Source organism: Neoarius graeffei, chromosome 2 (genome assembly GCF_027579695.1).
Source record: "Neoarius graeffei isolate fNeoGra1 chromosome 2, fNeoGra1.pri, whole genome shotgun sequence".
Classification (NCBI taxonomy): domain Eukaryota; kingdom Metazoa; phylum Chordata; class Actinopteri; order Siluriformes; family Ariidae; genus Neoarius; species Neoarius graeffei.
In genome coordinates, this window is record NC_083570.1 from 62,391,491 (window position 1) to 62,419,287 (window position 27,797).

Genomic DNA, 27,797 nt, shown 5'->3' on the forward strand with positions numbered 1-27,797 from the left:
CTATGCCTTCTGTTCCTAAACATGACTAAATGGATCACGGAAAAATGTATAGATGTGGGATTTCAAAATGCATTTTCTTGGATCATAGCTAGGCTGTGAGCCTAAGAACCCTAGTCAGATGCTTCATCAGATCCAGTTCTTCATTACTACAGCTTTAGTGACTGGATTTTAAGCAGAAAACTATGGCTATGATGATGAAGGATTAAACTCGCTTCAATAGCCACAAAATATGGGCAGAGAAAACAGCACACAGTAAAACGCTCTTATGGATACATTTTTGAACACAGAGCTGATTATTGCTTCATTAAGTGGGTAGTGATGGCTCAACGGGTTAAGCCTATGGATTACAGATTGAAGGGTCAGGGGTTAACCCTCCCTATCAGCTCAATCTATCCACACTGAAGTGGGGGAAAAGGTGTAAAAAAAAGAAGAACAACTGATTTGTTAAGTGATTATTTGTACAGTGAATACATCTCATATCCTGGGGGACCCAACTTGGTTTTATTTTATGTGGTGTTTATCAGTCTTTAGAGAGGAAATTCTTTAACTATTCTAAGTGAAATGTTAATCTATCTATAAATAATTGCCAGTCGCTAAAGCTGTAGTAATGAAGAACTAGATCTGATGAAGCATCTGATTAGGATTTTCTGGAGCCATTTGCTCTAATGCCATCTAGTGTAGGGGTGAGAACATAAGCAGGGAGATTTAATGTGTGTATTTGGACAGGCTTTTATTCTTAACTTGTGTTGTACATATTAATTCAGTGTAGTCTTTTCCCCTCTCAAAATATTAACGAAATCATGTTAAAATATGAACTAAATACTTTATCCAACTGCTTGTCGACCAAGATGTCAAATCTATTGCTCTTAATCTGCCATGATCACATTTCCATACTGCCTATAATGTTAAATATCACCCTCATTCCCCCATCTCTTACACCTCTTCATGCAATTTCATATAACTAAAGTGCAATATACAGTATATTTCCAATAGTACATTTCTATTGCTATTGTACATCTTCGTGAAACTTCATTACAGTGCAATATATACAACCCCGATTCCAAAAAAGTTGGGACAAAGTACAAATTGTAAATAAAAACGGAATGCAATGATGTGGAAGTTTCAAAATTCCATATTTTATTCAGAATAGAACATAGATGACATATCAAATGTTTAAACTGAGAAAATGTATCATTTAAAGAGAAAAATTAGGTGATTTTAAATTTCATGACAACAACACATCTCAAAAAAGTTGGGACAAGGCCATGTTTACCACTGTGAGACATCCCCTTTTCTCTTTACAACAGTCTGTAAACGTCTGGGGACTGAGGAGACAAGTTGCTCAAGTTTAGGGATAGGAATGTTAACCCATTCTTGTCTAATGTAGGATTCTAGTTGCTCAACTGTCTTAGGTCTTTTTTGTCGTATCTTCCGTTTTATGATGCACCAAATGTTTTCTACGGGTGAAAGATCTGGACTGCAGGCTGGCCAGTTCAGTACCCGGACCCTTCTTCTACGCAGCCATGATGCTGTAATTGATGCAGTATGTGGTTTGGCATTGTCATGTTGGAAAATGCAAGGTCTTCCCTGAAAGAGACGTCGTCTGGATGGGAGCATATGTTGCTCTAGAACCTGGATAGACCTTTCAGCATTGATGGTGTCTTTCCAGATGTGTAAGCTGCCCATGCCACACGCACTAACGCAACTCCATACCATCAGAGATGCAGGCTTCTGAACTGAGCGCTGAAAATAGTCCGAATGACACAGCGTCCCTGATTTCCATAAAGAACTTCAAATTTTTATTCGTCTGACCACAGAACAGTTTTCCACTTTGCCACAGTCCATTTTAAATGAGCCTTGGCCCAGAGAAGACGTCTGCGCTTCTGGATCATGTTTAGATACGGCTTCTTCTTTGAACTAGAGAGTTTTAGCTGGCAACGGCGGATGGCACGGTGAATTGTGTTCACAGATAATGTTCTCTGGAAATATTCCTGAGCCCATTTTGTGATTTCCAATACAGAAGCATGCCTGTATGTGATGCAGTGCCGTCTAAGGGCCCAAAGATCACGGGCACCCAGTATGGTTTTCCGGCCTTGACCTTTATGCACAGAGATTCTTCCAGATTCTCTGAATCTTTTGATGATATTATGCACTGTAGATGATATGTTCAAACTCTTTGCAATTTTACACTGTCGAACTCCTTTCTGATATTGCTCCACTATTTGTCAGCGCAGAATTAGGGGGATTGGTGATCCTCTTCCCATCTTTACTTCTGAGAGCCGCTGCCACTCCAAGATGCTCTTTTTATACCCAGTCATGTTAATGACCTATTGCCAATTGACCTAATGAGTTGCAATTTGGTCCTCCAGCTGTTCCTTTTTTGTACCTTTAACTTTTCCAGCCTCTTATTGCCCCTGTCCCAACTTTTTTGAGATGTGTTGCATTCCGTTTTTATTTACAATTTGTACTTTTTCCCAACTTTTTTGGAATCGGGGTTGTATTTATACAAAGTAGCACAGTGGTGTAGTGGTTAGCACTGTCACCTCACAGCAAGAAGGTTCTGAGTTCAAGCCCAGTGGCCGACAGGGGCCTTTCTGTGTGGAGTTTGCATGTTCTCCCCGTGTCTGTGTAGGTTTCCTCCGGGTGCTCCGGTTTCCCCCACAGTCCAAAGACATGCAGTTAGGTTAACTGGCTACTCTAAATTGCCCATAGGTGTGAATGTGTGTGAGTGCACAGAAAGGAACGGACCACCCTACTGCTGCAATCCTGGCCAAGTCAACCAAACATGGTTCACCTCAAGCCTGGATCGGGTTTGGCAGTGATGACAATATTTAGACATATTCTGTATAGTGTATATCCTGCAGTGTATATTGTGTATATTGCAGAGTTATTCAACAGTTATTCCACGAAATCGAGTCATACATGAGCTGATAGCTGACGAGGCACGTAGCGCTGAATTGGCTATAAGCTACATACAACGACATTGAGTGGAATAATTGTTTTATTATATCCACGTTCACTGGATTTTGAGAAGCAGAGCAGTTTTATTTTTTGCAAATTTGATAAAGAAAAACTTTATATGAAACATCCAACAAAATAATTTCTGCTTAGAATGTAAACAAACCAGTGAAATGACAGTAGCAATTTGTGAAAAATGCTATAATAATAATTCTTGAAAAATAAAAAAATATATATCCTTACCATCAAATACTTTCATTCCATATTTTGTTGCCTTTTTTTGTATTTTTTGGGGTTTTCTTTTTCTTCTTTAAGGTTTTTTTTGTCAGTTGGCAAACCAACTTAACACTCTGAGGTCGCGGTCCCCCCAGGGGGACTTTTTGGACTGTTCCAAACACGTCTGAAGCTCCGCGAGTTTTTGTGCTAGAAACATTCAAGTAACACCACTAGAAACCTTGAATCTTCTAGTTTTCAAATATCTATCTATCTATCTATCTATCTATCTATCTATCTATCTATCTATCTATCTATCTATCTATCTATCTATCTATCTATCTTTAAAACAAACTTTATCTTTAGCATTTTGTAAAGAGAATAAAAATAAATCTTACGAATTTCAGTACTTCTGCCAGCAGCAGCCTCTTAACGACACACCCATCAGCTATTCACATGTTAAGCGCATGGAACATAAGTGTCGTCATTCGCTCATTGTATAGCAAGGGGAGGTGAGAACACGCCCCATTTCACTGGTATAAACAAGTGCACATGTTCACTTGTTTCCATACCAACTGAGAAACTTTGAGGAATGGCCAATGCAAGGAAGATGTCTCACTAGCGGTTGTTGTCATGCTTTTTCAGTTAGCGTAGAGATAGTTTTCACTGACGTCACGGCATCCCAGGGAACGCTTCCCAGCCGCCATTTTGGGGGGCAAACAAAACGGACCATCGCCACTACCGGCTACGTTATCTCGGACGAATTTATTAAGTTATATAGTCAGTTTTCTAAAATAAAGAACAATGTCAGCAAAATCAAGCAAACGGAAGTATATGAATACATTGGAAAACATCTCATGACAACGGTATGCAGCCAAACTGTCCTTGATTGGGGGAATTGACCCCTACGAAGTGGACAAAGAAGCATTTTCCAGTGACTATGCAGGGCTGCCATCCATATCATACCCTGATATTGTGAACTATTTCATAAATACTAAAAGCGCCTACACACTTGACGACCTCAAAGCATACAAGTCGCTGGAGTCATACAATTATTTTGTCTGTGGCTGGGTCCGCGAAGTCCGCCATATAAAAACCAGTAAGAGCTGTGTCCTAATTACAGCCAAGGTATGTAAACATTGGAATTTTAGAGCTCTCAACACTGCATATAAATATATGTGTGTGTATAATATCGAGTTGATTTAAGACAAATTTTACATCCATTAGTGGTATTACAGTACCATGTCAGTATAAACTTTGTAATATAATTAACTGGTATGTAGGCTTGTTACATTTTGTGTTTATGATAAATATGACAATTTATAGGCCAGTAATAATCATATGTTTGCAGCCTTGTACCAAATGTTTTTATAAATTTAAATTTATATCATAATACATGAATATGTATATATCAAATATTCTACATAATTATAATCTAAATATAAGCCCCTAATGTTTTGGTGTGAAAATGTGAATGACAGCTTACACATTGTATTTTTCACATTTTGCAGGTAAAACAAACTTAAACACAATTGATTGTTTATTTAAACAACTTACCACTTATAAAATGATCGGAGCAGACTCTGCTGTGTTTGGAAGGCTGAAAATCCTTGCGGTTGATTCTCGCAAGCCATAGATTCCTTCTTTGTATGCTGAGTTTCTTTGTCTGCTCTCCTTCATGCTCCCGTACAGTGGGAATTACATAAAAGCTCCGCTTGACTTCATCATTTGACCTATTACGACAGCCGTGAATACAACAGGTGTGCACCATTGCTAGCTTTAAATAGTAGTAATGTAACTATAAATGTTAATAATATATAAATGAATGTAACTCGCGCGTTACAATGTGTGCTCAGTGACCTGTACGGTAAGCTAGCCCCCCAAGATGGCCGCCACCAGGGAATCCCTGACTCTGTGACGTCATGTGAAAACTATCTATAGGGAGAACTACATTACATTTAGCAGACGCTTTTATCCAAAGCGACTTACAATTGAGAAAAACTATCAAGCTACAGTAAAACATAGGAAATCATAGAGTAAGAAGAAGAGAGTGCATGTTAGATGGTTAGTGGGTTGTTAGGATAGGAGGTGCTCTTTGAAGAGAAAGAACTAGTTGATCGAAACGTGCTGTGTTATTTTCGTCAAGTTTTGAAAACATTTTTCTGTTGCCAAACTATGTTTCACTGATTTACTGATTACTGATTTTCAGTAATTAGTTACCTAAGTCAACATGCCCTGCATAGTCAGTTTATCTTCATTGCTAACTTTAGATTTATTATAGTCTTTGCATAAATCTATGCATAAGATTATGAAATGTACTGTAGCTTTGGCTTTTAGGGCTTCTTTTCTTTGCAGTAACTTTCCAAGCAGAGAGGTGTGAGGGCAGAGAGGTACAGGGGCCAGGGCGGTCTTTGTCTTTGACAAATGGACTATTGACAGTGACGGGGGGATGGGGGGATTACAGGTGAATTACACCTACCTCATCAATGTTCATTTGAAAGGGCAACTGACTTTGGAGAAAACATAGATAGTCTGAAGTTTCTACAATTAGTATTGAAACTACATAACATTTCTGAATGCTGTTCTTACTTTTATGTAGCCAACACCTATGTTTACAAGGTTCAGACTTCAAAAGTCTTGTGCAGATATATTTATCGTGTGTTTTTTTACAAGGTTTGAAGACTCTGAAAATAGTTTTTGTAAGGTTGTGTTTGCACTTAATTTAAATAAAAACAAATTTCCTTACATTCACTTTATTCTCATATTATTATTGCTGAGGGTGTCCAGAATATAACCATGTGTGTCACTTTTGCATGAATGTATTTAGTTAGATGAAATACTTAAAAATGTCAAGGTTTATCAGACTGCCACAGAGTGTCTGACAGGCCCAGGACCTCAGAGTGTTAAAGGTGCATTACTGCCACCAACTGGGCTGGAGTGTGGAACAGGTGAAAAATCTATATTCTTTTAGCTATTTCTGTTTCTTTGAAATACTTGATAACAATTTTGGGGGTTTTGTTTTCAAGTAGAGTTTTTATTCCGTCCTCGGTTGGTTCAGCAACACGCTCTGCCATTTTGTTTTTCTCTACTCATAGTATATGAGCTGATACTACTACCCCTAGTAATAGAGTAGCCAATCAGAGTGCGTGATTGCTCAAATCTGGTGAATATAGATAGAATAAATATCCATCCATCCATTATCTGTAGCTGCTTATCCTGTGCAGGGTCGTGGGCAAGTTGGAGCCTATCCCAGCTGACTACGGGCAAGAGGCGGGGTACATCCTGGACAAGTCGCCAGGTCATCGCAGGGCCGACACAGAGACAAACAACCATTCACACACACATTCACACCTACGGTCAATTTAGATCCACCGGTTAGCCTAACCTGCATGTCTTTGGACTACTTTTCCTTTTTTTCCCTCCCAAACTATCCTAACTACTTCCAGAGCATTGCAATAAGCATTTCACTGCATGTTGTACCATGTAGGATTGTATATGTTACAAATAAATTTGAGTTTGAAATATACTCCACCATACTCACTATAGTATTAATTTGCATTTGTCAACGTTCGCATTTTAGTGAATTTTACACTTCACATGTTAAGTATGGAAATCCTCAGAAGGATGTATTGTTGCCACTTCACTAAAATAATTGTCTCATTGTGTTTAATTAAGCTTGTAGCAATCCATTCATCAACATAGCCAAATGCACATGCTAATCTTATTTGAAATGCTATTGCAATAGAACAGCATGGCTCTCTCCGCTGTATTTCCTCCATGGGGCTTCTGCTCACATCGCTGTGTCTTAGCAACATCGAACCAGAGGTCAGCTCTCATGCCAGCCAATCACTTCACATTCTCACTGCAAACCCCAGTATGTTCTCTTTTCCAACAGGAACTTCTTTTCCTTACAAACAGCGAGCTGTTTTTTTTTTTTTTTTGAATCAGTAGACAGGATTGTGAAATCTCATTGTGCCACTGTTGATTGGTGGTTATTGTCACCATGCCAACGTCACTCCACCCCCTCCTTAAATCCAAACCTCGAGACACAAGCCCACTTACCCATGTCTTCTCTCCTGGGGTTGTGTAAACTCACACACAAAAATGTATATCCAACATGCACCTATAAACAGGGGTATTTCATATGAAATTAGCCAAATTCAAAATCCGATGTAGCCATAAATTAAAGCACTCTTTTATATTCATGCATGATGACTCGAATTTACAGCTTAGAAATGAACAGGATATTTGGTCTTTCTTAAAACCAATGTAACATAGTGATGTTACTCGTATTTTCAGGAGATATATTGAAAAGAGTCTTTCTGCGACCTGGGTGTCAGCAGCAGGGATCTTTCCTTTGGTGTTTTTTTTGCAAATCTGGCCTTTCACTTGGGTGGCTGTGAAAGATGAATCTCATAATTGTTTGTGATTGCTCACTGACATTTCCATATGGAAGATGAATGGCAGTGGCCACATCTGCTGAAATAGCCCACTATTTTGGTCGATTATAAATTCTGCGTCTGCTGACGAATTTGAATTTTGCTACAATAGACTCGAAGCTGATCTATCCCACACGCTGAGCTGAAATACTAGTTGACCTGCTGTCACTAATCACTGTGGCTGATAGGCTGGTCATCTCTATTCCTATTGTGTTGGAGCTGTGAAGCCTGTTCCTGACACATAGACGAGGACAGGAGAGATGTGATGTATTCATCCCCTCTTCTAATTCCTCAACCCCTCCTCCGAGGTTCCGCACCTGTAGGTGGGTGATCTGTAGCATGAGCACTTTGTTCTATTGATCTGACGCTAATGTCTGCCAAGCTTCTTTGCTCTTTCCATCTCTCCATCTTTCCATCCCCCACTCCTCCACAACCCCGTCAGCCTGCGACGACAGGGATGGGATTACTGCTCCCAAATCATGTCCCTGTGGGAGTTGGGGGACAAAGAGGGCAAAGAGAAGGAGGTGGTAAATGTGTAAATGTAAGGAGGGGTTCTCCCTTGATGGAGGTCCCCCTGATATGTGAGGACCAAACTAAGGATCATAGTCTTTATCCTTTTCTAGCTTACTTCCCCCATTTCGAACCTCAAAACAAATGTTAAAACTGTGGCATTTTCTTATTAGTCTAAATGCTATGAAATGAGTATACAGCATTATACTATAAATTTAGTATACAGCATTAGTGTCTAGTTACAGAAATACGCAAACATTTCTCTGGGAGGTTTCAGGTTTCAGTTTGGGTGCTCCTGCAATCGGTTAACAACTAACCTCTAATGTTACACTGCAGTTTTAAACGATAACTCTTACAAATAAAGGTCACATGGTGACAATGACCATCATGATAATGCATCTTCATCTTCATTCACATTGACCTGGAACACGTCACTGGGCACAAAGCAGGAATACATCCTGGATGGGTGTATTCCATCTAGGGACTATTTATTGTAGCCAATTCACCTACTGGCATGTTTTTTGTAAGGTGGGAAAGGAGGCAGAAACCTACATGGATGCAGGGAGAATATGTGAAACTCCACAGAGACAGAAACCCGAGCTCAGGCTCGAACCATGGAGATGTGAAGCAGCAACACTACCCCCTACCAGGGTGCCCTGGAGTATTCACAAAATGCAGTGACACTGAATTCAACAGGGTACTAGATAGACTAAGTACATTAACAGAGGAACCTTTTGATATGAAAATGCAATCAAAAGCAAATATAAACCAATTGGTAGGTTTTGGCTGTAAATCTTTAACCAAAATTTCAGGCCTATTTTGCAACCTACTGTATTTTTAACTGTTTAATAAACCAAAATGATTATCAGTATAGATTGTTGAAGATATACACTACATGGCCAAAAGTTTGTGGACACCTGACCATCATACCTATCTGTGCTTTTTTGAATATCCATCCATTATCTGTAGCCACTTATCCTGTGCAGGGTCGCGGACAAGCTAGAGCCTATCCCAGCTGACTATGGGTGAGAGGCGGGGTACACCCTGGACAAGTCATCAGATCATCGAAAGGCTGACACGTAGCCCATGTTTACATTAGACCGTATCAGCGGATCATCAGATTAACGTTTTTAAAACGATTAGTGTGCACACAGCAACACCAATACACGATTTGCGTGCACACAGCAACACCAATACACGGATACGCTCGGCTCCGCAGGCATCCTGCGCTCCAAATCACTCCGCCCTGAACAGCGAGTGCCCTCTGGAGGGTGCGCACTCCAGCCCTGCGCAGCTCACAGAGCGCGCGAGTGAAGCGCACGAGCAGTGTTTTCGGGACTGAGCCGCTGTGTGTGATCCCAGCGCATATCACTTACCACTTGCAAGTGGAAGGATGGCAAGCCTAAAGACAATCATAACTACACAATGGGCAGTATTTGCATCAGTATTTGCAGTATTTTCATACTTTTATACTCTTTAATGAAAGGTGATACAAGGCGGAAGTCCGTGCCTTTTTTCAGCAGTCGCGTCACATGACCAATGCCAGCGAATCAGGAAGGTGGATGTCACAGTGACGTTGTCCAATGACGACGCCAGCTAGAGCTCAGCTCAGCGTATCCGCGTATCTCAATGTTTACACAGCACCGGATCAGACACGATCTGGATTGAATACGTGGACCCTGGCGGATTCCCGTTTCCCGGCGTTTCCAGGCGGTTTAATGTAAACGGACAGTGCATCCGCGAAGAAAACGAGACAGATACGGTTTAATGTAAACTTGGCCATAGAGACAAACAACCATTCAAACACACACACCTACGGTCAATTTAGAGCCACCAATTAACCTAACCTGCATGTCTTTGGACTGTGGGGGAAACCGGAGCACCCGGAGGAAACCCACACAGACACGGGGAGAACATGCAAACTCCACGCAGAAAGGCCCCCGTCGGCCTCTGGGCTCGAACCCAGGACCTTCTTACTGTGAGGCGACAGTGCTTACCACTACACCACTGCAGCAATGGCAACATTATTAGGCACATCTACAGTCTCAGAGAAAAAGGACAAATTGTACCCGGCCTTGTTACTGGAGTGATGCCATCAAGAGTACATTTTTGTATCTTCACCGTGTATAGTTTAGATGGAAGTAGTGTGCTTTTAAATTGAATTAAGTTACAACATTGAATTATAAGGACCACTCTTGTACCTTTAATTAGCTTTTGGAGTTATCCTTTAAAGGTACACTACATGCATCTAATGCAACTAAAGGTATAAAAGGCTCACCATTGATCCATTGATGGTACCACCCCAGTGACAAGAAAGCACATATGGTTTGGTAACCTTTTGTGTTTCTGAGCATGCGCCTTGGTATTAAGTTAGCTACAGCTATAGATTATAGTGAATTTTCCATGCACAATTTGTTTATTTGTGAATCATCCCCTAGCTTTTAGTTATCAGTTTTACTGCTGGCTGGATATTTTTTGGTTGGTGGACTTTTCTCAACTCAGCAGTGACACAGGTGTGTACAAACCTCTGCAACACCACTGCACCTGATTCACTTATTTTGAGAATAAAACCCAAATAAAGTTTTCAGTGGTGGTCTTGTGGTAGGGTAGGGATGGGCTGAAACAATGTACATAGCAACAATATAGGATGGTGAAACGTGATATTTAAAAAAATGTGGAATAATTTTTTAACACTATAAGAGTTTTTTTTTTTTTTAAATATTGTGCACACATTATTATCTTGTTTGGACATGGTATTATCTTTTGTGCACTACTGTAGTTATTTATCTTGTGCGCACAAGTTATTTATCTTTTATGATCAAGTTATCTATCTTGTTATCTATCTTGTGCACTTGTTAATGATCTTGTGTGCACAAGTTATCTATCTTGTGTGCACTAATTATTTATCTTTTGTTAATAAGTTATTATCTTGAGCAAAAAAGTTATCTTGTGCACTAGTTACTTATCTTGTGTGCACAAGTTATTTTGTGTGCTAGTTATTTATCTTGTGTGCACAAGTTATGTATCTTGTGCACTAGTTATTATCTTGCAAACAAGTTCTTATCTTGTGCACTTTTCAATTATCTTGTGTGCACTAGTTATCATCTTGTGCACTTGTCAATTATCTTGTGTGCACAGGTTATTATCTTGTGCACTAGTTATTTTATCTTGTGTGCACAAATTATTTTGTGCACTAGTTATTTATCTTGTGTGCACACGTTATCTTGTGCACTAGTTATTATCTTGTGTGCACAAGTTATGTATCTTGTGCACTTGTCAATTATCTTGTGTGCACAGGTTATTATCTTGTGCACTAGTTATTTATCTTTTATGCACAAGTTATGTATCTTGAGTAAACAAGTTATTATCTTGTACACTTGTCAATTATCTTGTGTGCACAAGTTATTATCTTGTGTACTAGTTATTTATCTTGTGCAAACAAGTTATTACCTTGTGCACTTGGCAATTATCTTGAGTACACTAGTTATGATCTTGTACACTAGTTATTTATCTTGTGCAAAAAAGTTATTACCTTGTGCACTAGTTATTATCTTGTGCATTAGTTATTTATCTTGTGTGCACAAGTTATTATCTTGTATGCACTAGTTATTTATCTTGTGCAAACAAGTTATTATCTTGTTCACTTGGCAATTATCTTGTGTGCACTGGTTATTATCTTGTGCACTAGTTATTATCTTGTGCAAACAAGTTATTATCTTGTTCACTTGCCAATTATCTTGTGTGCACTGGTTATTATCTTGTGCACTAGTTATTATCTTGTGCAAAAAAGTTATCTTGTTCACTTGGCAATTATCTTGTGTGCACTAGCTATCTTGTGTTCTAGTTATTTATCTTGTGCAAACAAATTATTATATTGTGTACTAGTTATTTATCTCGTGTGCACTAGTTATTATCTTGTGCAAAAAAGTTATTATTTTGTTCACTTGCCAATTATCTTGTGCGCACTAGTTATTATCTTGTGCACTTGGCAATTATCTTGTGTGCACTAGTTATTATCTTGTGTTCTAGTTATTTATCTTGTGCAAACAAATTATTATATTGTGTACTAGTTATTTATCTTGTGCAAAAAAGTGATTACCTTGTGTACCAGTTATTTATCTTAAGCACTAGTTATTATTTTGTGCAAACAAGTTATTATTATGTTGTGCACTTTTCAATTATCTTGTGTACTGGCTATTTATCTTGTGTGCACTAGTTATGTATCTTGTGCAAACAAGTTATTACCTTGTGCACTAGTTATTTCTTTTGTGAACAAGTTATTATCTTGTGCACTTGTCAATTATCTTTTTTTTTTTTCAAACCACCTTTCAGTTATTTATGGCCTAGTAGTTGTGTATGAAGTATGGGATTCTTTTTTAACGCATTAATGCTTTAAACAGCATGCTCATGCACAGCAGAGAAACTTCTTCAAAGATCAGCCGATCGGAACACGTTGAGTGTGCGCGGTTGAAGCATCCGCGAGGTTCAGCTGAAAGTAACCCACGCTGGGTGTTAATGATGTGGCAGCTGACTGAGCCGCTCCGCTCCCTTCCAGCTGCTCTCACTGTGCCGAGCCGGAAGCTTTAGCGCCCCCTAAAGACTCCGTCATGAAGTCTCCTCCAATCACAGCGCGCCCCGGACACACGCGCGCTGCGTGATGGGCCGTACGTGTGTGTGTGTGTGTGTGTGTGTCAGTTCGGGGCTGCGAGGCTTCAGGTGCGGCTGCTGAAGGTGACCGGGGACGCGCTTCCGGCTCGCGCAGGTAAGGCTGCTGTTTCCTGACACGACGCGGACGCGGAGAGCACCGGGCGCTCCAGAGAGGGTGTGTGTGTGTGTGTGTGTGTGTGCGTGTAGCCGGTGATGTACCGCAATGCAGACCAACTCCGGGCTGTTTTGATCTCTAAGCGTGTTTCGCTCCTGCAGGCTGCCGGAGGTCAGCGCGCGTTCTGGCGGCGGTGTGTGTTGTGTGCACGAGCCGTTATAACGCTGCTATGTCGGCTGCACAGCGGCATCACTGTTCACGCGCTCGTGCGCTGATGAGACTCACCTCATGTCATGTGGAGGCTGTTTGATTTCTAAACACACTTACTGTAGCACCTGTGCAGGCTTTCACTTCAACATTACGGACAATTTATTTCTCAATGAACACAACACGTCCTTTATAACGGATAATAATAATGATAATAATCTCTCATCTCATCTCATCTCATCTCATCTCATCTCATTATCTCTAGCCGCTTTATCCTGTTCTACAGGGTCGCAGGCAAGCTGGAGCCTATCCCAGCTGACTACGGGCGAAAGGCGGGGTACACCCTGGACAAGTCGCCAGGTCATCACAGGGCTGACACATAGACACAGACAACCATTCACACTCACATTCACATCACATCACACACATCACATTATCTCTAGCCGCTTTATCCTTCTACAGGGTCGCAGGCAAGCTGGAGCCTATCCCAGCTGACTACGGGCGAAAGGCGGGGTACACCCTGGACAAGTCGCCAGGTCATCACAGGGCTGACACATAGACACAGACAACCATTCACACTCACATTCACACCTACGCTCAATTTAGAGTCACCAGTTAACCTAACCTGCATGTCTTTGGACTGTGGGGGAAACCGGAGCACCCGGAGGAAACCCACGCAGACATGGGGAGAACATGCAAACTCTGCACAGAAAGGCCCTCGCCGGCCCCGGGGCTCGAACCCGGACCTTCTTGCAATGAGGTGACAGCGCTAACCACTACACCACCGTGCCGCCAGTGACCTCGGCATGATTTGAACATGCAACCTTCTGAAACAGGCACACTACCATTGCATTACTAGATCCAAGCTGAGCTGTTGCAGATCAAGCCATCCTTGTACCATTCCATCATTATAAACTGAAATCACAAGTTGCTTTTATGACAGACTTGCATGTCATCTTTGCTGAAATGCCATATCCTAAAGGAGGAGTCTCAGTCCAGATCCATATGTAGCCTGCACATACTGACACAGCTCTGTCCACAGACATGACACGTCACACACACTGCATACAGTACGACATGCCAGCAAATGTTTCTATAACAATAACAGCACACAGGGCTCTGGTTTTCTTCGTGCATTCTCAGAGTGCACGCCATCCATCCATTATCTGTATCCGCTTATCCTGTTCTACAGGGTCGCAGGCAAGCTGGAGCCTATCCCAGCTGACTACGGGCGAAAGGCGGGGTACACCCTGGACAAGTCGCCAGGTCATCACAGGGCTGACACAGAGACAAACAACCATTCACACTCACATTCACACCTACGGTCAATTTAGAGTCACCAGTTAACCTAACCTGCATGTCCTTGGACTGTGGGGGAAACCGGAGCACCCGGAGGAAACCCACGCAGACACGGGGAGAACATGCAAACTCCGCACAGAAAGACCCTGGGCTCAAACCCAGGACCTTCTTGCTGTGAGGCAACAGTGCGAACCACTACACCACCGTGCCGCCCCTAGAGTGCACTCGAATAAAATATCAAAATCATTCAGTGGTGTACGGAGGCCATAATTACCACATTAAACCTGTGGCTTCATAGACTACATCAGCTCATCTTGTTGGAGAGGAAAAATACCCACGCTGAACAACTTCATAATTAAAATCGTCTTCGTCTTCAGTGGCATCCAAGATTTAATTTGTAATGTAATTCTCTGTTCACTTTTTTATTTTTTGTAGCTTAAATGTCCTTTATTGACAATGTTGGTCTATTTTCACTTCAGGTAACAGTTTCTGATATTACCCACAGTGCCATCTGACTACCTGCTGATAGTAGTAGGAATTAATCCGTACCTAAAGAGACAGATGCAGCAGCACTTTAGTCTTTTAGTCTGTCCGAGTCTCTCATGCCCCCATCTGTACACTCGGCCGCAAACATAAAGGGTTCCGAAGGCACAACTTTTATGTTAATGCTACTGTCAGTGCCATCACACTTGTGATCTTGAACTCCTTGACCAGCCGAGCGAAGTCGGTGCCATGATTCAGCGCAATTTGCATTCAAGAACGTTGAGTCCAGCATTTGTTACCTGCACTGCTTCCCCACTGGATTTCTTATTGGTTTTCCCTGGAAAATATTGATTGAGCTCGTGTCCTTTTGTGACTGCCTATTTTCACTGTGATTTATTTACGATTGAAATTTTTCTCCTATTAAACTGCACTAGTTAAGTTTAAGTTTATTATTACTTATATTGCGCATGTTTCAAACACATGCCAAGCCTCAACGTTAACTTTTGACACCTTAAATGGCCTCAAAAAAATTTTGCCCCCCTTGAATTTCCTTTTGCCCTAAAATTTTGTGGTATTTTGGCAAGTTTTCAAGTACACGGTTTAAGGCAATACTGATACGTTTTCTAGGGGTTGAATTGAGTTATGTAAACAAAAGTACATGTTTTTAAAAAAAAAAAGCATTTATTTTTAAAAACAACATTTATTTCTGCAACAGAATAACAAGACGCGCCCTGAAAACATGAAACATAAATCAGTATCATATATCTAAGACTTATGTACGGAATGAGTACATAATACGCCTTTATATAGAGTTTAGGACACAAAACACGCTTTGTTTTGCCTGTAACAATGACTAGCAATATTGCAAAGATGAATTATAAAACTAAAAATATTATTAAACAGGAGTCTGTACTGCAGTACGGTCTTATCATTCAGTTTGCCATTGCATTTAGGAGAAAATTAAACAACCTGCCCTCCTCCTCATCTACACATGCATGATGGGCCAATGTCAAATGATAAACAGGGTAAGATATATTTATCTATGGGATAATTCGCTATGTAAATGATACATATTTATTGTAGAGGGTGTGGTTTACTATTTGAGGCACAAAAGCATGTCTTTCCATTCATTGAATGTACTTAACACTAGCTTTTATTATTACGGGGTGATTATAGTTACTATAGAACTACAGCTACAACTTGAATGTGCTGATTCTGTTAGCGTTTGTAATTATTGTACCATCCACTATTAGATAAAATTAAAATAAAATCGTACAACATTGTTTGAAAGTCTAGAGCAAGATATTTTGTTATTTTACAAATAATAACACTTCAGATATTGTTTTAACAATAATAAGCATCATTGTATAAATGGAAGCGCGCCAATAGTTCTGTAACTACCGTACATGTCCTTGGGGTTGTTGCCCGCAGTTCAGGTCAGAGCCCTTTGAGAGTAAATGTTTTGGCTTTTGCAACATTCTGTTCCCAAAAGCTGATGTCGGGGAAAAAGTCTTGAGACAAAGAAGGTTTTCTTGCTTTTGTTGCTGTTTTTTTTTTTAACTGTTCTTCCATGTCAGGACTCTTTGGGAAAAAGAAGACATGTTCCAACATGTAGCTAATGCTAAGCCACTAATCTGCACCGTCACTCCAGTCGTTTTGAGGAATTTTGTACGGATCATAACCACTAATAAATTCTCATTTCCGCGTATATCTATCCTGCGCTTCTTTCTGATAAAGATTATCCAAGTAATCCGGTAGTAGAGCTTTTTTAGCTGTAGTTTTCTTCAGACAACAGCAACAGACGCCGGACATCTTTGCTTGGTTTCAGGCCACTCGTAGTGATGAAAAGCACAAATGTGCAAGCGAGCCAATCCGAATCGCCGTTACAAATTTGGAAGAAAAAAACAAAACGCAGATTACAGGGGAGGCGAGGATGCTGGTTAATACGTCTTGTTTTTTGTAACGTACTCACTTTAAAATCATTTTTGTACTTTAAGAAGCCGACCATACAGTGGCGCTTGAAAGTTTGTGAACCCTTTAGAATTTTCTATATTTCTGCATAAATATGACCTAAAACATCATTAGATTTTCACACAAGGCCTAAAAGTAGATAAAGAGAACTCAGTTAAACAAATGAGATAAAAATATTATACTTGGTCATTTATTTATTGAGAAAAATGATCCAATATTACATATCTGTGAGTGGCAAAAGTATGTGAACCTCTAGGATTAGCAGTTAATTTGAAGGTGAAATTCGAGTCAGGTGTTTTCAATCAATGGGATGACAATCAGGTGTGAGTGGGCACCCTGTTTTATTTAAAGAACAGGGCTCTATCAAAGTCTGATCTTCACAACACATGTTTGTGGAAGTGTATCATGGCACGAACAAAAGAGATTTCTGAGGACCTCAGAAAAAGCGTTGTTGCTGCTCATCAGGCTGGAAAAGGTTACAAAACCATCTCTAAAGAGTTTGGACTCCACCAATCCACAGTCAGACAGATTGTGTACAAATGGAGGAAATTCAAGACCATTGTTACCCTCCCCAGGAGTGGGCGACCAACAAAGATCACTCCAAGAGCAAGGCGTGTAATAGTTGGCAATGTCACAAAGGACCGCACGGTAACTTCTAAGCAACTGAAGGCCTCTCTCACATTGGCTAATGTTAATGTTCATGAGTCCACCATCAGGAGGACACTGAACAACAATGGTGTGCATGGCAGGGTTGCAAGGAGAAATCCAGTGCTCTCCAAAAAGAACATTGCTGCTCATCTGGTTTGCTAAAGATCACATGGACAAGCCAGAAGGCTATTAGAAAAAATGTTTTGTGGATGGATGAGACCAAACTAGAACTTTTTGGTTTAAATGAGGAGTGTTATGTTTGGAGAAAGGAAAACACTGCATTCCAGCATAAGAACCTTATCCCATCTGTGAAACATGGTGGTGGTAGTATCATGGTTTGGGCCTGTTTTGCTGCATCTGGGCCAGGGCGGCTTGCCATCATTGATGGAACAATGAATTCTGAATTATACCAGCAAATTCTAAAGGAAAATGTCAGGACATCTGTCCATGAACTGAATCTCAAGAAAAGGTGGGTCATGCAGCAAGACAACGACCCTAAGCACACAAGTCATTCTACCAAAAATGGTTAAAGAAGAATAAAGGTAATGTTTTGGAATGGCCAAGTCAAAGTCCTGACCTTAATCCAAAGGAAATGTTGTGGAAAGACCTGAAGCGAGCAGTTCATGTGAGGAAACCCACCAACATCCCAGAGTTGAAGCTGTTCTGTATGGAGGAATGGGCTAAAATTCCTCCAAGCCGGTGTGCAGGACTGATCAACAGTTACCGGAAACGTTTAGTTGCAGTTATTGCTGTACAAGGGGGTCACACCAGATACTGAAAGCAAAGGTTCACATACTTTTGCCACTCACAGATATGTAATATTGGATCATTTTCCTCAATAAATAAATGACCAAGTATAATATTTTTGTCTCATTTGTTTAACTGGGTTCTCTTTATCTACTTTTAGGCCTTGTGTGAAAATCTAATGATGTTTTAGGTCATATTTATGCAGAAATATAGAAAATTCTAAAGGGTTCACAAACTTTCAAGCGCCACTGTATGGTCGGCTTCTTAAAGTACAAAAATGATTTTAAAGTGAGTACGTTACAAAAAACAAGACGTATTAACCAGCATCCTCGCCTCCCCTGTAATCTGCGTTTTGTTTTTTTCTTCCAAATTTGTAACGGCGATTCGGATTGGCTCGCTTGCACATTTGTGCTTTTCATCACTACGAGTGGCCTGAAACCAAGCAAAGATGTCCGGCGTCTGTTGCTGTTGTCTGAAGAAAACTACAGCTAAAAAAGCTCTACTACCGGATTACTTGGATAATCTTTATCAGAAAGAAGCGCAGGATAGATATAACATTATCTATTAGTGTCATATATCTATTAAGATAGATAAGATATATCTATTAGTGTCAGATTAAATATGTATACAACAACATTACACAAAATTTAACCCCAAAATTGCTTAAAAGGAAAACCTTGAATATAACCAAAACTGTTTAAGACCATGATAATAAAATAAATTCATAAAACTGTCGAAATATAAACATTAATGATGAAAAGCCTCTTAAAAAAAGGTCATAAATAATTTCTTGAAAATATCTACAGATCCTGCGTTGCGAAGCTCCCTGGGTGCAGATCCAAAAGCGTGTTCACCCAGTGTGGTGAGTGTTCTAACTCTTGGTGGTTGTAATAATAGTTCACTATTTGACCTGAGGCTATAACGTGATGGAGTACTGATAGCAATGAGTTCTAATATATAATCCGGGGCTAGGCCATGTCTAGCTCATCTCATTCATCTCATCATCTCTAGCCACTTTATCCTGTTCTACAGGGTCGCAGGCAAGCTGGAGCCTATCCCAGCTGACTACGGGCGAAAGGCGGGGTACACCCTGGACAAGTCGCCAGGTCATCACAGGGCTGACACATAGACACAGACAACCATTCACACTCACATTCACACCTACAGTCAATTTAGAGTCACCAGTTAACCTAACCTGCATGTCTTTGGACTGTGGGGGAAACCGGAGCACCCGGAGGAAACCCACGCGGACACGGGGAGAACATGCAAACTCCACACAGAAAGGCCCTCGCCGGCCACGGGGCTCGAACCCGGACCTTCTTGCTGTGAGGCGACAGCGCTAACCACTACACCACCGTGCCGCCCGCCATGTCTAGCTTTATAAGTTATCAATAATATCTTAATATCAATGCGAATTTTAAGGGGCAACCAATGTAAATCTTCTAGCACTGGCGTAACGTGATCAAAACGTGAAATGTTACAGATAAGCCTCGCCGCTGTATTTTGAGCCCTTTGCAGTTTTCGTAGCTGAGTCATGGGTAGTCCATAGAGTAAACTATTACAGTAATCTAAATGACTGGTTACTAATTCATTCACTCAGGTCTTTGCACTCTTTTGGCTTAAGAATTTCCCAATGATCCTTGTGCGGCACACAAGCGCTAACTCACAGGATTTCATCTCATCTCATTATCTCTAGCCGCTTTATCCTTCTACAGGGTCGCTGGCAAGCTGGAGCCCATCCCAGCTGACTACGGGCGAAAGGCGGGGTACACCCTGGACAAGTCGCCAGGTCATCACAGGGCTGACACATAGACACAGACAACCATTCACACTCACATTCACACCTACGGTCAATTTAGAGTCACCAGTTAACCTAACCTGCATGTCTTTGGACTGTGGGGGAAACCGGAGCACCCGGAGGAAACCCACGCGGACACGGGGAGAACATGCAAACTCCACACAGAAAGGCCCTCGCCGGCCACGGGGCTCGAACCCGGACCTTCTTGCTGTGAGGCGACAGCGCTAACCACTACACCACCGTGCCGCCCGCCATGTCTAGCTTTATAAGTTATCAATAATATCTTAATATCAATGCGAATTTTAAGGGGCAACCAATGTACATCTTCTAGCACTGGCGTAACGTGATCAAAACGTGAAATGTTACAGATAAGCCTCGCCGCTGTATTTTGAGCCCTTTGCAGTTTTCGTAGCTGAGTCATGGGTAGTCCATAGAGTAAACTATTACAGTAATCTAAATGACTGGTTACTAATTCATTCACTCAGGTCTTTGCACTCTTTTGGCTTAAGAATTTCCCAATGATCCTTGTGCGGCACACAAGCGCTAACTCACAGGATTTTAAAAATTAAAATGCAGCAGAAATTATCACCAAAATCACTAAGCACAGCACACGTATTTTAATATAAACATATTTAATCTATTCCAGGATGGACTTTCCCCATTTTTTTTATATCATGCTGTGAATGACTTGATAGCAGTTTTGCTCAAGGATTGTCAGAGCTGCTCCTCATTTCTCATACTTTGTGCCTCATACTGTAATGGAAACCTTGTTTACCATCATTACAGACTGCTTGCATGACATTAAATGAGAAAGCTAGGTAATCAAGTGTCAGATGCCAAGCCATTGACGCATGTGTCTACATTATATTATGTAGCTCGGTTCCCTGCGGAATCGCCTGTCCTGTTCCTGTCCTCTGTATGCGCATCACGCTGGCTAATGGCAATGAAGTTTGCACAATAATAATATAGCAGTCCATTAGTTAATTAGTTATAAAATTGGCAAACATACTGTGAGAGCATGTCTGGAAAATAGTATGAAATAGTAGATTACTGAAATAGCAGAGCTCAATAATGTCTATATTGGAATTGTTATTAGTTAGCTTATACTGTACATTATGTTACAGGCATTTATCAGATGCTCTTATCCAGGGTGATGTCAGTGTTACCCCTGAGTTGGGGGGTGGGGGGTTGGGGTGCTGGATGAGGATGGTCATCTGCAGGACCCCTCCCCGCGGTTCCTATTACAGAGCATTTGGACCTGAACAAACAGTTAAAGGAGTCATGTTTAACTTGAGTCTTCATATTTATTTTAGAACAATTTTTAGAATAGAACTGCGCTCCTGTTTTTTTTTTTCAAATCTTAAAATGTGTGTGTGTGGGGGGCAGGGTCCCATTGGTGGGGGCAATATAATGGTAGAGGATACACAACATACCCAGAGCAGCCTGGGGAACAGTTGGGGGTTAGGTGCCTTGCCCAAGGGCACTTCAGTCATTCCTGCTGGTCCAGGGAATCAGCAACCTTCTGGTCCCAAAGCTGCTTCTCCAACCATGAGGCCATGGCTTCTCTATGTCTATGTCTAGGTCTAAAACTGCAGTGTTAAATAGTCAGTCAAAACATTCCACCACTACTGGTATCCTCTGTCCTCGTGAGATAGCGGAGTCTTTTAGTAGGTGCCCAGGTTGCATCATGATCCATGCCCTGAAACTTGTCCAAAGACATGGAGTGAAGAAGAAAGCACGAAGGTGTTTACACCTCTGCTTTTATTCTGCAACAGAGAACGACTCGTATGGGAGAACACCGCATCAGACCCTCGCAGCTACCCCTATAAATATGACCCTCATGCTATTCGCATTTCCTCCTGTGCATATCGCTTTGACTCTGTTGTTAAGCCTGGATGTCACACTGCGTAGATGAATTGTCACATCAGTGCTTCTCTAATCAGTAAATGTAACCCAGAGCGAGGTGAGTCCCTGCTCACTGCTGACATCCATAAACTGGTCACCATGACCCTTTTGTTCTAAAGGTCAGTCCTCCATCACTTTGACTGTATAGATCATTTCATTTTGGACCACCAGCTGCATGTCTTTGGTTTCTTGTTGAGTTAAACACGTCACTTTTGCCATTCCATATTAAATAATCAGGCTATGTGATGATGCAAGTCTCATCTCATCTCATCTCATTATCTGTAGCCGCTTTATCCTGTTCTACAGGGTCGCAGGCAAGCTGGAGCCTATCCCAGCTGACTACGGGCGAAAGGCGGGGTACACCCTGGACAAGTCGCCAGGTCATCACAGGGCTGACACATAGACACAGACAACCATTCACACTCACATTCACACCTACGCTCAATTTAGAGTCACCAGTTAACCTAACCTGCATGTCTTTGGACTGTGGGGGAAACCGGAGCACCCGGAGGAAACCCACGCGGACACGGGGAGAACATGCAAACTCCACACAGAAAGGCCCTCGCCGGCCACGGGGCTCGAACCCGGACCTTCTTGCTGTGAGGTGACAGCGCTAACCACTACACCGCTGTGCCGCCCCATGATGCAAGTCATCACAGGAATTAAATTTCCAAAGAGATCAGTATATGACAGGTATATGAGAATATTATCAATCATATTTCTCATAGGATGGTTTCTATTAAGGTTTTTTTTTTTTACTCCAGCAGGGAGAATTTTGCATTATTACTGCTACATGCTTTAGTGCTAGTGTTATCAGCACAATCTCAAAACCACTGACATTAGTCGTGTTCTCATCATATCACAGTAAATTGAATAGCACCTGGTATATCAGAAAAAAAGTTCAAGCTGGTATTGCTAATGGTCAAAGCTATAATATCTAATGTTTTTCTGCTCCATTGGCATTGTTAGTGGCTTTCCAGATCCCTAGTGCTGCAGTGTAGCCCTGCTTGGAGGAATGCCCTACTTGTGTGTGACTTTGACCATCAAAGGACCATATTCCTGTTTTTTTTTCCTAATTCCATTTTATTGTTTTACCTGAATCGGTGGGCGGCACGGTGGTGTAGTGGTTAGCGCTGTCGCCTCACAGCAAGAAGGTCCAGGTTCGAGCCCCGTGGCCGGCGAGGGCCTTTCTGTGCGGAGTTTGCATGTTCTCCCCGTGTCTGCGTGGGTTTCCTCCGGGTGCTCCGGTTTCCCCCACAGTCCAAAGACATGCAGGTTAGGTTAACTGGTGACTCTAAATTGAGCGTAGGTGTGAATGTGAGTGTGAATGGTTGTCTGTCTCTGTGTCAGCCCTGTGATGACCTGGCGACTTGTCCAGGGTGTACCCCGCCTTTCGCCCGTAGTCAGCTGGGATAGGCTCCAGCTTGCCTGCGACCCTGTAGAACAGGATAAAGCGGCCAGAGATAATGAGATGAGATGAGACCTGAATCGGTGAATTGGGTGGTTAAGGTATTGCGTTACTCATTGGAAGCTTGTGAGTTGAGATGCCATGGTTGGGACACGTAACCCTCAACTGCTCAGTTGTCTCAATTGTAAGTCAATTTGTATAAAAGCCCCAACCAAATGCCAAATGTACTTTTACGATTGGTGTTGGATTGACTTATTTTTCTATCCAATCCCCTGAGGTCAGGTGCATGATTGTTTTCTGCCATCACTGTTTATATAGCTGTTAGCCATGCTAAATTAAGCCACAGGCTGCAAACGTGATTATATCTACTAATGCGTCACATGCGTAGACGCAGGAAGTAAATTCAGTTGAATGGCAATTGGTGAATTCATTGTGTTATTTTTGAGGGTTTCATGGTCAAAGATCAGAATCTGGAGATTTTTGAGAGTGCAGTGCTACTGCAGCCTGTCAGCGAGTGCTCATTTATCTGTCTGCTGGACAGTGAGAGCTTGAGTGGCTTCTGTTTCTTGTAAGCACCTAAACACTAAATGTGTGACCTGATGTCTTGATTGCCTCCACTGATTAGTCAGATTCAGTATCGGTCATCAATACTCTAATGAAATGGTTCTGAAAGAAATGCTTACCATTCATTGACATTATGTTTGCATTTAAGCCCGGGTAACAAAGGGTAAGAGGGGATTTGTGACATGGAGCCTGAGCTGAATTGCTTTCTACATTGTAAAACAATACTGAAGACATCAAAACTATGAAGTGATATATGAAACATATATGTTATTTACCAGCCGGGAGGCCCATATGGTGAAATACCGTGACCGAGGTCTTGAAAGTACTGAGCGAGGCCCTCTGGGCCGAGGTCAGTATTCAAGGCCGAGGTCACGGTATTTCACCATCCGGACCGACCTTAAGCTGGAAAATAATATATATATATTTTTTTCTTTACCAAATTCTAACAGAAAACGAGAGCGCCCGAAAGGGAAAACCGAGCCGATACGCCATTTTGAGTCCTCATTCATGGCTGTAATGCAAATTGCTTCCTCCTCGGTATACAAGTGCACTTCCATGGCAGGAAAAAAACTACATTTTGCCGCCTATGTAGTCCCCTATTTATACAAATAGGAGTCATTCAGGATTCAGCCATGTTTTTGCTCGGCGTTAGCAAGTTAGAGGTTTTAGCTTTCTCCTGAAATGTTTTATTTTATTTCTTCTTCCTCAGGGTAGTAAAACTCGCTTTCGCTGTGAACACTGTCGTTATCGCTATCCATGCTGTAAAATTAGTGCTATTCTCCTGAGAAATGCTGGCAAAAATTTATATGATTTTTGATAATCTTATAAATAAATCTTATAAAAAAGATGAATGTTGACAAAAAATGCTACTATGTTTGTTGTTGTTGTGAACGAGTGAGTCGCCAGAGGTCCGTAACTGGGGTCCGTAGCGTAGGATATGGACCCGCTCGCCAGCCAATCAGAGTGCAGGATTTGGACCGCGAAAAAAATAAATGGAATTAAGTGTTAAAAAACCCCAAAATATATGTTTCATATTTTAGATTCTTCCAAGTATCCACCGTTTCCCTTGATGATGCTTTGCACACTATCGGCATTATCTTAACCAGCTTCATGAGGGAGTCACCTGGAATGCTTTTCAATTAACAGGTGCCTCATCAAAAGTTAATTAGTGCAATTTCTTGCCTTCTTAATGTGTTTGAGATCAAACAGTAAATAGTAAATAATAAAAATACAGTAAATAGCCCTATTCCATAACTGTAGTAATCCATATTATGTCAAGAACCGCTCAGCGAAGCCAAGAGTAACGACATCCGTCATTACTCTAAGACATGAAATGACTTTTAATGAATAAAAATAAAGAAAAAACATTGAATTAGAAGGTGTGTCCAAACTTTTGACTGGTACTGGAAGTATTAGTGATTTGGTAAAAATGTATAAGATTGTAAATGGGTGTTCTGGATATCTTTTATGCTTTATCCATGTAGGGTTTCAATACAATGGCCATACACTGTACCTACATTGTCATGCCTTTCAGCCTGATTGTCCTCCGTCCCTCTGAGTACCTGAGACTAACGTTATAAAAACACCACTGCGTCTTTTCCTTTCTCTCCTCCCAACCCCGAGCACAGTGCAGCTGTCCCTTTTACCGCTGCCATGTCATGTTATAGTTCAAACTACTTCACCTAACTCAGAAGGAAAGAGGAAACATCTTTCTTTCTTTCTTTCTTTCTTTCTTTCTTTCTTTCTTTCTTTCTTTCTTTCTCAGGAATATGCCACTCATTGAGCTCTCTAACTTATAATTTAACACCATTTGTATCTTCCTGCTGAGGAGGAAAGCTTCACGGATGCTTAACTCATAAATATCTTATTTAGCACATCTGCTGAAATGCTCTATGCCTTTTAGAGAAAACAGAAAACCTACTGTTATACAAAATGAAGGATTTCCAATGCATATCATTCACAGAGTGTGAAGACATAATTATACTAGTAAGAGTTTTTAAACGTAAGATATATTCATGCTGGAGCATCTGGACAACTTCTAGGTGATTATTTATGTGATGTTCCTCTTTGATAAAAAGAGGCTTGTGGTACTCGAGTCCAGAACTCGGACTCGAGTCCGACTTCCATCCATCCATCCATCCATTATCCGTAACCGCTTATCCTGTGCAGGGTCGCGGGCAAGCTGGAGCCTATCCCAGCTGACTATGGGCGAGAGGCGGGGTACACCCTGGACAAGTCGTCAGGTCATCACAGGGCTGACACATAGAGACAAACAACCATTCACACGCTCATTCACACCTACGGTCAATTTAGAGCCACCAGTTAACCTAACCTGCATGTCTTTGGACTGTGGGGGAAACCAGAGCACCCGGAGGAAACCCACGCGGACACGGGGAGAACATGCAAACTCCGCACAGAAAGGCCCTCGCCGGCCACGAACCCAGAACCTTCTTGCTGTGAGACGACAGTGGTAACCACTACACCACCGTGACACCCCGCGTCCAAATTGTGACTTAATTTTAAGAACTTGTGACTTGATTTGGACTCGAGCACTGATGACTCTGACTTGTGCATTAACTGCATTCGGACTCGTAAATTGGAGACGAGGACTCAGATTTTTTCTTTATTTTTTGTAACATGCCATAATAATTTGGCACAAGATATTTATATCTACATTAATTTTTGTACTAATTTCATGCAAGAGAATGCACATTCACCTGTTCATACGTCATGTTCATGAACAAACTCACGTTAATGGCGCTAAAATGCCTGGAGAGAAGTCCCTAGGATTGTCCGCTTTGCTTATACAGACTTCTCGTGCAGTGGGGAAAAAATACACTGCTGTGTGTTCCATATGTAGAAGAACTATTGAGGAGACGACGGGGACAACCTCGAACTTCAATCATCATGTGGCAAGACTCCACCCAGAGAAGTGAGTGACACGCTATGTTCATTGCTCTGTTGATAGCGGGGCTTGCTTGCTGAGTGATGAACTAGTGAGTGTTAACCTTCTCTCATGTTATTGGCCCTGTTGATAGCGGGGCTTGCTTGCTGAGTGATGAACTAGCGAGTGTTAACCCTCTCTCATGTTATTTGCCCTGTTGATAGCGGGGCTTGCTGACTGATGAACAAGCATTTTATCTGTAGCCTATTCACTAAAATGGGGCAGTCAAGCAGTAACGTTAGTCCAACACAGTAGCAAAGATGGTTTCACATAAAGGCAGCAACAGCCACCGTCAAATGGTGCGGTTGGAGTCTTGTTCTCGGACCTGATTCAGACTCAACTCGGATCAATAGTGGACTCGACTCGACTCAAAATTTTCTTTAATAACTTGGACTTGACTTGGACTTGAACAGTGGGGATTCGAGACTGGACTTGGACTCAAAGTTTTGTGACTCGACTACAACACTGGATAAAAGCACTTGTGGTCTTCAGACACATGGGTCATCCTTTGTGGTTATCTGGGCATGGCAACAATCAGATTACTGTACTCCTGTTAAGGATCACGCACTTAAGAATAGGATTCTGAGTTAATTCATTTACTGAAATAAACTTTACTTCTGCCATATATAGTGGGACAAAAAAGTATTTAGTCAGTCACGATACATGGCCCCATTCATTCTTTCCTTTACACGGATCAGTCGTCCTGGTCCCTTTGCAGAAAAACAGCCCCAAAGCATGATGTTTCCACCCCCATGCTTCACAGTAGGTATGGTGTTCTTTGGATGCAACTCGGCATTCTTTCACCTCCAAACACGACAAGTTGAGTTTTTACCAAAAAGTTCTATTTTGGTTTTATCTGACCATATGACATTCTCCCAGTCCTCTTCTGGATCATCCAAATGCTCTCTAGCAAGCTTCAGACGGGCCTGGACATGTACTGG

General features: G+C 41.5%; 1 protein-coding gene across 1 annotated transcript in view; it reads left to right on the forward strand.

Moving 5' to 3' along the window:
• The first annotated feature begins 12,832 nt into the window (after window positions 1-12,832).
• Window positions 12,833-27,797, forward strand: part of cntn1a (contactin 1a) — a 226,875-nt gene continuing 211,910 nt past the window's right edge. Inside the window, exon 1 of the mRNA XM_060914626.1 lies at window positions 12,833-12,882. The gene's annotated coding sequence lies outside the window, so the exon portion shown is untranslated. The remainder of the gene's footprint in view (window positions 12,883-27,797) is intronic.